Here is a 12,767-nt window from a genome sequence, read left to right on the forward strand (position 1 = left end):
GGATTACCTAGAGATACAACGAACACCTTACTGAAAAACTGACACAAAACAAACTCTGAGTTAACAGTCAGGTCTAAACACAGTCTTATTGATCATTCTTCCAAAAGCTTTCCCTAGCTTACAATGAAAGTTTCCATAAATACCTGCTCCTAGGCCACACACACTTATATGTGGCTTGTTGCTAAGATTTTCTTGACCAACAAACCGTAGTTTTTGGCAGGGAGTGATGGAAGCTTGTGGGCTTGTTAGTTTTGTTCCTTTTTACAGAGCTCTTGCTACTGAGAGTCATTTTAGTTGTATATCTCTAAATTCATAGCATAGCAATAACAAAGAATGACTCTGCCAACCAACCAAAGCACAAACTTGGGTGAGTTCACCACCAGTCACATTAGTGTTCTGAATCAAATATGCTTAGTAATCGGGCAAATTTCTTCTTCATCTGTTTGAACCAAAATGCAGTGGAGGTTTCCTTGCACATACATCTTGTGCTTGTTTTCAACTTTTGCAAGTTGCAGGAAGCATCAAAATGTTCTTAATCAACACAAACGTTCCATGTATACTTTCAACCGAAGCAAGATTGCTCTGTTTTGCCATAATCTTGTGATAATGCTGGTACTTATTAATCACCCGCAATTCCAACATTAATAAATTTGGTACTAGAAGTTTTGCTAATTAGGAGCTTTTAGAAATAGATGGCATTGCTAGATTTCCCAGCGAGCAAGTTTTGCACCTCCATTGGAATCTGGCAAATGTAAAAACATTGTCAGTGATCTGTTGGCATTCATTGTGGAACCTCTTTTAGCACCCTGTGCATTCTGCCATTTTGTCTTTGGATGGGGTTGTATCGCATTCGGCATTCACAGTAGACACTGATTTTGACAAGCTTGTTTTGATCTTGTGACCTCCTCTTGGCAAATAGGAACATACTCAAGTGTCCAGATTGTAATGCTTACCAAAGTTGATCTCTAATTGCTCGTCTGTTGAACTTACGAGATGTTGGGTCTACGTTGTCACAGAGGACTGTGGCAAATGCTATGTCATATACTCCACAGTCAATTCCATTAGTCTGTTGAACAACTGGTGGAATAGATACCTCAAGATGGTCAGCATTATCAACAAAAGGAACGGATGCTATCTGCTCCTCACTCTGGGGAGATATGCCATGGGAAAGGCTGTTATATAAATTGATTTTGTTGTTCCCCTTACATCCAATAGTGCTCACGGTGACCCAATGGAGCCCTCCAGTGTGAAGAACTTGGACAACTTCCTGTCTCATTGCCAGAAACTGTCGGACAGTTGATAGTGAAGGTGACATCAGTCCCCCTGTGTGAAGAAATTGGCCATGTGACAGTTCCTGTGCCATTTGAATGTGTCTGTCGGTAAGCATTGCAGTTTTGCTTATAGCACTATCCTCTGGTTCCAGGTTAAACTTTGCTTCTGAGGATTGCTTGCTCATCCATCTGACAAAGTTTTATAACCTTTACCTCCCTGCCCTGTGCACAGTTTTTTCTTTTCTTTCCAAAGTTTTTTTTTTCTTTTTAGTTTTCTTGTCTAATTTTATATTTTTTTAGGTGTGCCATGAACTCTCCCAATTCTTCCTCACCACCAAGGGATAGGAATGTTTCTGCCTCGTCATAGGTCATATCTAGTTGATGGCAGCACGGGTGGAAAAGTGCCTCAGGCAGCAGTACTTCTGTTAGGCACGTACTTTGAGCCTTTGGAAAATGTTTTGCAATTAGTTGAAGCATAGCATAAGCTTAGTTTTCATCAAAATCACCAAATGTGACATTAAATTTCAAGTCATATTTGCAACGGTTTCAACCACTTCCAAGGAATTTTTTTAAAGTAAAAGTTGTATCGCCAGCTGTTCTTAGTCTCATCAAGTGTGCTTGACAAAACACCCACTGTGACTTCATTGGAACTGGCAATGATGTCCTGTTCAGTTATATCCTTCCATTTTATTACTAAAGCTTAGGAAATCTCTTGCTCCATTGAAACTTCGTAGTAGAGGGGCCTGCTTAACAACTTCTTCACCCAGGTTGCTTGATGTTGAGGACGGTTGTGCTATAGTTGCTCCGATGGACTGATGTGTGTTTGGAACAGGTTCTGCTACCCCTGCTCCTCTCAAAAAAGTCGTACTGTTTTTGAAAATTTCTGCGGTTTTAATGCTGTCTCCACCCTTTTTGAAGTCTATGAATACCAGAACAGCCTTCAAGTTATGACTTTTCACACCTGCAATTAGTTGTCTCGCTGCGAATATGTGTGCTGTTGTTGACTGTCCAGGACGAAACCCCTTCTGACTGGGTCATAGGTGTTAATCGATTTTTGACCTGATTCTGTTCAAGATCATTTGTTTACAAATTTTGCAGCAATGCAAGAGAGAGATATCCCCCTGTAGTTCTCCATTCTTCCTAGGTCACCAGCTTTCAGCATTGATATAAGATCGTATCTTACCAATGTTCTGGCATATCTCCATCAAGCAGTTTGTTCGCAAAAGCAAGGATGATATTGTCCAAGTCACACTGTTTAAGAACTCTCGCAGATATACCATCATGTCTACATGCCCTCCCTTCCTTGATAGACTTCTTTACCGCTGTGTATTCTGCTTCAGTGAACAGACTGTCTACGATCCCCATACCTCATAAGATAGGTGATATTGCGTCCAGCTCTCCTTCAACGGTACGTTCGTCTGCCAGAAGTTCTTTGAAGTGGGTATACCACTCATTGATTCTGTCTTCCTTGTCCGTAGCCTTTTTGATGCCTTTCTTGGCAGTCCTCCTCCCAGTTATTTCATTGAACAACCTCCAACTCTTTTTGTCTGAATTCTTCATCAGCTGTCTCAACTTGCCTGATTATCTTGTCCAGGTCTTCCATTTAAGTATTATACTGCTCATGCAATTTGCCCCTATGTCTCTCCACCTCTTCTTTGTTATTCTCAGTTGGACTCGAATAGTATCTGTCAGAGGAAATCTGCAATTCTTCTCTTGCCTTGGCCATTCTTGGATAATCTGATGCTTTTGTGATACGATCTTCTTTTCCTCTCTGGTCAATGACAAGCCCTTCTAAATTTATGGGGTTCTACGCAAAAAAACGATTGAGAAGGGTTTGTATAAAGTTTTCTTAGCATAGCTGGGCTAATATTTGCCCCGAAATGCTTATTTTTGGCCATTAGGCCTCTTGGACGTTGTTCTTTCGGAATATTGTGACAAATCCTATAATTTCAGAAATTTAATTTTTTGATGTCATCACTTTAGTACTCTATGCAATAATCACCCCACTGTTCCTCCCTTTCATTCTTATTATCCTCCACAAGCTTATGTGGTGTAAATTGGGAAAGTTTTCTGACTGTGGGATGTAAAACACTGTCAACCATATGCTAATAAAATCTTGAAAAAGTCTTTAAAGTTTGATGCATCTGTGAAAATTCTTGTAAGGTTGTTTTAATGACTTTTTCCAAAACATCCGGATTTTGTTTGGAAAACGCTCCTGTTCATCATCTTTCAACAATGGATTACTTTCAGCTTTGCGTTCCATTTCGTTCTTGTTTTTCAATTTTTGTCATTGAAGTATTCATCGTTATGTTCTTGTTTCTTGTCTTCTCTATCGCTATGTATCAGCTTTCTGCTGAGCGGGGAACATTATCTGTGTAACTGCAAAGGTGACTTTTCTTCACAGTATGTGACAGCATTCAAATGCAACAACAAGAAGGGATATCGATGAAGTTGATATCAATGGCTTTGTTAGATCTTTGGTTGGTTTAAACTGAAATTACAATAGAAAATCTATTTACTAAATGTAAAACTGCCACAAAGTGACAAAATAAACCGAAAATGAAATTAAAACACGCACTGAAAGTTACATTGTGTCATTGTGTAGCACTGTAAACCTTGAAGAAAGAAAACTCTGTTGATGCAGGAGAAAACTGCACAATGTGCACTCCACCAGGTGAAACTTAAAAGTGACTAAATAACTCTGGAACCTAAACTTAACTAAAAAATAAAGATGCAAATAAACACACTACTTTTCGCGAGGGGGCCTAATTAGAGGTGGCTATTGTTCTTGGTTGTTAGATACAAATCCCTGTCCCTAAGTGGGAGCTAACTAAGCAAATCACTTACCATACACTTTAGAATCATACTTAGTACCATACAGAAAACTAAGCACGCAAAGAAAATGACAACTTTACAAAGTAGCAATGTAACAAGTTACATATCCTATTGAAATGTCCAAACGAATAACCTTAATTCTGTGTCTCCTGGGTCTTTGGGGTCATGTTTCCCTTTCTTGAGCATTCCCCTTCAACCTGAGGGCAGAGCTTGTCAATGGGTCTCTTGTAAATAGCTCATTTGGTGTGCACTTTCACTGAGCAAACTTTTATCTGGGAAGGTCTTAACGACTATTCCTAACAGCCAGAAATTGAGATGAGAAGCTTCAGTGCCGACCAAAACAACATCCTCGACTGCCCAATTTATATGAGGGTGCACCCACTTTTGTCTGTGTACATTTCTGTCACGTGATCTCTCCTGGCTATGAATCGTCTACACGCCAACAGGAACGAGTCCATGTCTAGACTGTGCGCTACTTCAAAGTGGACAGCCCAAATCGCCAAGCATGTAAAGATGACACTGTATGTCTTAACTAGGCCATGCCCACGACAAACTTGAAAAGGCCCAAAATTGTCCACACCAACTGATGTAAAAGGAGGCTTGTCAGGCAAAATGCGAGTTTCTGGGAAGTCACCATCTTCTGTCGGCAAAGAGGCACCTGTCGATGGCAGCAGTTATTTATCCGCAGAGCTAGAACAGCTACAGAAGCGCGCCATGCGAATTATTTTTCCTTTTGTTCCATATAGCGACGCATTACATCAAGCCAACTTGGAGACGCTCTCTTGACGCAGGTAGTCTATCACAACTAAGCTTTTTGATTCCATCACTTGTAACTCAGACCATAAACTGCCTGAGCTCTTGAAACCTCGTAGCAATTGTGAATCCCATTTAAGACGAAAGAGGAATTTTAATGTCCCTCTGGCTAAGAGGAAGAGGCTTAAGAACACATTTATGTAAAGCAACTGTAATTAAATTCTTAGCTACATATGTGTACATTTTTCTTATATTTTTGCTCATATTTTTGTTAGATTTAATTATTGTAACGATTAATCTAATTCAGCTTTTGGCATCCCCTCTCTTCTCTATGTAAATATATTCTAATATGCCATAGGGAAAAAAACAAAACAAAACAATAATACTACTAATAATAAAAATTATGAATTATTCTGTTATATAGAATAGAAAAACTAATGGCTAAAAGTTAAAAAGATAAAATCTGTTAGCAAAATCTTAAAAATTATAAGCTGAAAGTTATTTATAATCAAGTAAGCTAAAAATACAATCTTATAATCTAAGTGGTACAAAATGCATTTTTAAAAAGGTGAGTCTTCAACTTTCTCTTCAAAGTGTCAATTGAAATGGATTCCCTAATAAATCTTGGCACAGCATTCCATAACTTACGTGCACCAAACAGAAAGGCCCGTTCACCAAGAGTTGCCTTGGGCTTAACATTCGGATAACTAAGTAGGGTACTGTCGCTAGAACTTCTTAAATTATATTTAGATACAGGCTCAGGAGTAATTAAAAAACTTAAAACAACATACAGTATTACATAAAATAACTAAAAGCAGCCCTTGTTAATTTCGCAAAGCTAAGTGCACAAGGAACTTATCTTATTTTATCTAACATTTAATACAAAATGACTTTAATCTTAAACTAGTCTTAACCAGAAGCGTGTGTACTGCACCTTACCTAGAGACTTATAAAATTAGCTGTATGTAGATATCCTAAACTTATAGGCCATATCTGTGTTTTCAAATAAATAACGACTTTAACCTTACGGAAAATCGTGTGAACTAGCACGAATTATCCACATCGGCTAAACCTATGTTTTCCGGCACCTATACTTAAATATCCCCTGTATACTAAGGCGAGAATTGAACTTATCTACTTCAACTTTCCCTTGGTCCACTGAGGTGGGAGCATGCTTTTAGCAAACTTTTGGCTGATTCTTTTGCTTCATACTGGTCCCAAACTTCGAACAACCTCGCCTGCAGCTCGTGGTACTTACGTCGCTGTATCCTATTCGATTTCCTCTCGGAAACAAGACGGATCTGGAGGGCGGTAAGCATGTCATTGAAGCCGTTGAAAAATGGGCTCTATCTCTTCTTCAGGCAGGAAAGGTAGCGCCATCATCTTTTTAACGAGTGAGTGCGTACCACGGTCATGGGTATACGATGATTGAAGGCCGAGTTCCTGCACCTGTAGTACGGATAAAAGATTTGGCTACTGATTCCATTTTTAGGGAGTTCTAATCTCCAATAAACTTATTGCCTTGAAGGAGAGTTTTGTAAAACTTTTTTAAAGCATTTCATATCTCCCCCAAACAATTATGTCCCTATTATGACCAAGTTTTTCCTACTTTTATTATTCACTAACCTTTCTCCACAGGGATTGGGTCCAGTGGAATACACAACTGTGCAGCCTTGCATGGGGGATGACGTCTCTTAAAGTGGCCCATACTGCTCTCTCAAAATCTAATGTCACTTGTTGAACGGCTGGGGCTGAGGGGAGGATCTTGAGTAGCTGCTTGAGCACTTTTTTGTAGTTGTTTTCTTTTGTCCTGACATCAGTATGAAGTGGAGAGGCACTTGTTTTGGCATGGTCGTCAGTCCTGACGAAGGCATTCACGGTCATCAGCTGGTTGAATGGGTGCTGACATTGCTTGAAAGTGTCGTCTATATACCAAGACTTGGCTCAGGCAAGGTGCTGTAGCTGCTGATCAGTGGCGAACATCAGATGCCTACGGAGGCGGACTTGTATGTCTCCTCGCAGGAATCTGTCTGGAATGTGGTCTCCCTCTACATCGAACTTAAGGTCTGTTGGATCTTGTGGTCTCAGGTGCTGTTGGTGTCGGTTGGCAACTCAGGCTATGTATTCCCACTTCGGAAAACACGCACAAGGGACGTCCTTCAGGTCTTCTAAAAGGACCTCTTCCACAATGGCGGATGCTGGTCTGAATATATCGACTGCTGCTTTGGGCTTGACTTTTGCTGTAATGCTGGCGGCTAATGTTGCGCCAACTTCTGCTGTGTGGTTGTGGGCGTTTGAACCAATAGAAATAGCAGAATGAGCCAGACTGTTCAATTATACTGGCTTTGCATGGATTTACCTGGTAAAAGATATACACAAAAGGCAATTTGGACCCATTCGCACTAGGGGAAACACTTTTTCTTTGTAATAAAGATGTAACGTTTGCCTGATAAGGATAAATACTTTCCAGTGCGGAGTAAATCCTGCCAGGTTTTCAAGACAAAAAACTCACATTTTCGTCTGCTAGTGCGGAAAAGCACAATTCCGTAGTTTGAATGTTGCCAATAAATTTTATTAAAAGCAAATGAAATTATATTCACCTTGGGTCTTCTGGTGCATATCCAGTAAGTGGCCTTGACTCGACGACGTTTTACACCATAGCTGTATCCCCTGCTGTCAATTAGTTTTGGTCTGCCTTTTCAAGTGGAGTCTTCAATGATCTTAAATTTTAAAGCAAATGGAGCAGTTGATGGTTCTGGTGTTTGTTCAGTGATGGATGATTCATCACGGGTGGAGTCCAAGATTGGTCAATGAGAGGGTTCATCCTCCACAGTGTCCTGAAACAGTTAAACAAGGAAAATATCAGAACATGTAAGTGAATTACATTAAGTGTTAAAGATACATGGCGACGTTCAAATTCCCTTTAAAACCGTTCAAGACTTACCGTAGTTGACTGGGCCGGTGCATTGTAGATTGTCAACTGCAGCGAAGCACTGTGGTAGGCCCGCGGGTGATTACAAGAAATGCATTTGTCGGCCATAGTTGATCGTTGAAGTAATTGTTTTCTTGGAATATACAATGTAAAGACATGCTCGAATGGTGATCAATGATCGGAATGCTTGTTTTACTATTCGTTCTGCTTTTTTACGCAAAGATGGTAAGGTAATTGATTCTTAAAGATCATATTAAATTCATCTTAATCGTGATTTGTTTTCTCTTACTGAGGTGATGACTTGTGCCAATTATTTGCTGTTAAATGGATTACAATGGCTCACTCGTGTGTCTTCTAAGAGGTTAAGTTTCTTTTGTTTACCTATTCATACACCGCTGTCGATGAAACTTTAGTTTTATGTAAGTTAAAGATGATAGAATTGAAATAAAATTTCGGCAAACCCTCGCTAACTTGAACCTCGTGCTAACTCGAACCAACGTCAATTTCTTCTGGATTTCCTTCTCACATTTACTGTAATGTAAGAACACTCCCGCTAACTCTAAGTAATTTTGGTTTCCCTTCATACCATTTCTATACAATTTTACCCTCGATAACTTGAACCATGTTATAAGCGCGAGAAAAGTCTGGAAACAAAATCTTATAATTAATGCTGCACCATGATTGCCGTATTGCGGTTATCAAAAGCTTCACATCTTTTTACGGCAACAGGATTAAGGAGTATAAAATATAGATATTGCTGGTGGTTTATGGATACAAACGAACTCTAAACTTTGAACTAATGTACCCAGCAAATTTGGCATGTTGGCGAACTGGAATGTCATGCCGGAATTCAAACTAAAAAAGTAGCGCCAGAAACCGGCGTAAAGCGTGACAGGTTTCTCTCGCTGTTTTAAACCACTTTACATCGAGCTAACCAGCACGCAGGTTACGTAGTACTTTGTCTGTGTTTTGGTAAAAAATCTACAAACAGATTAATCCGACAAACACAAGCTCTCGCCATTGCGTAAATAGTTCTCACATCGTTCAGCAATGCATACTGAAATTAACATATGGCGCTCTCAACATTATGTAAATAGTTCTGAAATACCTTCATCCATGTTCCTATCTCTACTCTGTACCCGGATAACATTTACACTTTTAGAAAATAGATATGACATGTGGAATGAACTGACTATTTTGTGGAACGATCTGACTATTGACTGGAATGATCTGACTTGGAACAATCTGACCATGGAACAAAATGACCGTAAATCTGTTTGGACTCGCTCAGGTACGAGGACACTTTGAATATCCCAGTTGCTTACTACACTTGTGGATCAAAAGCTCTTTTTTCCGATAATAAAATTTAATGCAAAATATTTCAAAATTTACGATGCTAACTTTGTGATCGCTGAGGTATATACAGACTTCAATATCATGGACAGTGAATAGGTAACTCTAGCAGAGGCCCTTCGATCTTCCTAGGTAAATCGCAGCTATGGAATCCAAGGTGTGTCGTGTACTAAAGAGTGTTGTATGTGACCAGGCAAATCAATTGGAGAATGGACATTTAGGCAAAATGACTTCAATGCATTAACAGATTACTATGCATGTGGTTTGCGTGCACTGAATATCTGCAGTCTACTACTAGTATTAAAACACAGGAATAGCTGCAGTACAAGTAAACAGACCCAAAGGCAATTTGTTTGTACTGAAGTTAGTTTCCCTATAAAAGAATAAGACAATTATGGAAAGACATTGAGGCAACGTGGACAGTTTCCAAATTTTTTTTCATTTTCATATGGTGACAGAGAATATGAACAACGAGACCTTCAGTCTTCAGAGAACAAGAACATTACCTTCCTAATACTAAGGAGTCATAATGGTGTTGAATCGTAAAGTGCAACTTTAAGTTACAAGAGATTGAAGCAAACGGTACAATAAATTTTTACTAACGGGAGTCTATGAAGCTATTTCTTTGGACTAACAAGTTATTGTTTTGAATCACACAATTTCTTTTACATCAGTATTTGTCATGAACTTTATTGACCTAAGTGTTAACAGATTTGGGCACGAGCTATTACGAATTAATAAATGTGTGCAACATTTCTCTAAGGCATGAACGTCTGCTTTTGTACTACTTTGAGTTGGACACTTTCATGGGTTTTTATTGTGCCTTAATGGGAATTTCATGGTCCATCAGACATTTCATCACCTGTGAAATACATGCTAGGCTGTGATTGCCTTTTCAGGTGTCATGAAATGTATCGGTCTAAAATATGAGATTTTCATGACCCATGAAAATCCATATTCATGGCTTTGTAAACTTTTCATGGTCCATGAAAATAACTGGTAAAGAATTTCATGGAAATTTCATGACTTAATTTAGCACCATGAAATCTGAAATCGCTCTTTTTCATGGCCATGAAAACGGGTTCATGGGTTTTTCAACACATTTTCATAGGATTTTCATGAAAAAAGAGTTTCGTAGTGTAGCCTTTATTATAACCCTGATGGGGTGCAGGGAGGCTATGTCGAGGAACGTACTATTGATTTCTATTTTTAATACAAAGTTTCCTATTTTCTGAATCCTGAGTTTCTTATTTTCCTATTTCTTTGCGCAACCATGCCGCTGGACACACTGTTTTACATTGCTGGCATTTTAACTTGACATTACAGTGAGTTTGACTTGTGGAGAAACTGAACGTTAAGTTCAACCTCTGCAGTTTTTTTGAAGGTTTAGGCATTAGACTTATAAGTTACACAAGTCTTGTCTGGCAGTACAACCTGGAATTGCAGATTATGCAAGACCATTAGGGTTGTATTATAAGAAGAATTGTACGAAGAAACAGAGATGAAATGTAACAATGCTTTGCCTTCATTAACTTTGCTCAAAATTACAGCAATTTAAAGAAAATAAATAGAGTGGGAAAACTGGGTCCTAGCCCTGATAATGGCATGGTCCACCCCACGATCCTCGTCTGTTTGCTGAGTGAACCTGTGAAAGAAGAGAAGAAGAAATAACAATCGGGAGGAGAGGGTGGGAGCATTGTTCTATTTTGTCTCCATTTATTCGTGCAATTCATCTTATACTACAACCCTATGGGTCTTGCATAATCTGCAATTGCACTTCATAAATGTGACCTCAATATAACAGTGCTAATTCAAAGCCTATGCCACACTAAGAACTGTTCCGCATGGACAGGCTTGTAGTAAAACCTTCGAAAGGTGTTATCAGTTGAGCAGTCAGCCATTCTTATAGCGGAGCACCATAACTAAGATAAACTACCCATCCGAGAAATTTTGGTTATGACGTCAGCGTACGTCCGTCCGTACGGACTTTCCGGGTAGTGGAAAGTAGTCCGCATGGACTCTTGGGGTAGGGGAAATTAGAGATTTTTTGACGGGAAATCGCATGGCGCAACGTCGCAATTATATCGCGCAACTGGTTTTGAAAAAAGAAATTTCAAAGCAACTTAGCAAAAACATTTTTTGACAGAGCCTTTATAACTTTTTATTACAACTTACGAAAGCTATTATGTCAACAAACAACAGCAGAGAGATTTTAGCGTGTAGACGACAGGTTTTAAGCAGAGAGCAAAGAGAAGGTGAACGGCAGAGAGCAAGATTCAACACGTCTAGAACAAGCGAAGACGATCGCCAATGAGAGTGCGTTAGAAGTAGAAGAAGAAGACAAAATTTTAGCGAAGAAAGTCGGCAAGTAGAAAGAGTCAGAGTGAGAAGAAGGAGAGAAAGTTATAGTGAAAAACGCCGGCAAGCAGAACGAGACAGAGCTAGAATGAACAGACAAAGGCAACGCGCAAGAGAAATACAATGGCAAAGAGAACGGCAGCAAAATAATGACATGATGACAGAATATGTTGTGTTAATGTCACTATGGCCCCGCGTTATTGACATTTTGATTTCGAACTGATCTCGGACGCAAAAATTCAGCCAGTCATTTAAAAATACAAGCAGGGAAGACTTTTCACTTTTCTCACCATAGTCACGCGTTGATCACGCTCTAAGACCGTCCAATTTTTATGCTCTGATTGGTCAAAATTTGACGGGTGAGTTCATGCAGAAAATTTATACAGCATCTTGAACCTTGTTTACTTTGACAGCCGAAGCTGACAGAGTATTTTGTCAACTTGTGATGTTTTTTACTGTCTTTTTCCACTGGATGCTTAAAATGAAATACAGCTGCTATCAACAGTCTTCTTTGATTCATGGCTGGTTTGTTTATTGAATTTTTGGTTGGGAAATGCGCCGGTTGTCAAAGTTGGAAATCCGATTTCGGATGCATCGTTTTCGTTTTTCACCTTGCTGGATGCGGGGTTGAAAAGTCCCTCAAGCAATTCTGGCCTTACTTGATAGCTTTCAAGAGCTGCATATCGAATGGTAAGCCTGAGTAATTATTGTATACAGTGTATGTTTGTTTCTTTATATCTAATTTCATGAAGTCGAGCGCAGTTTATGAGGCTAATTTATGCACGTTTGTATTAAGATCTGAGACAATGATCTGATCTAGTATATATAAGCTTACAGAGCTTTAAAAAGCCTTTAGTCGATATTTTCTCTCCGCATATAGAATGAAAAAACGTTCTGAAGAGTATTTAGTTATAATTTTGGCTGTAGAAAGAAAGCTTTGAGCGATTTTCTTGCCTCGAGTTCATCTCTGAAAACAGTAAACACCAGGAAGCAGGCTAAAAGCTTTAGGCTTAAGCGTAAAGACTCAGGATTTTTAGAGACGCTTTAATACTTGTCTTCGTGAATGAAAATTGTTGTCTCTGTAAATGTTTCACCGAATTACATTTCTTTTATTGATTGTGAGTAGTCTCTTGCAATTTTAATCACTTTGCTGTTTGTTTTCAGTCGTTCATAGACAACGCTTGCAGGAGTACTCAAAATGCTGCGCGTATCAAACGCTTTTTAAGATTACACATCGTTATAAAACCATTAAATAAAAAAAATAA

At 39.1% G+C, this 12,767-nt stretch overlaps 1 pseudogene; it reads right to left on the minus strand.

Moving 5' to 3' along the window:
• Positions 1-5,998: 5,998 nt before the first annotated feature.
• Positions 5,999-7,142, minus strand: LOC140925724 (uncharacterized; annotated as a pseudogene).
• Positions 7,143-12,767: the final 5,625 nt, after the last annotated feature.

This window comes from Porites lutea, chromosome 2, assembly GCF_958299795.1.
Source record: "Porites lutea chromosome 2, jaPorLute2.1, whole genome shotgun sequence".
NCBI lineage: Eukaryota > Metazoa > Cnidaria > Anthozoa > Scleractinia > Poritidae > Porites > Porites lutea.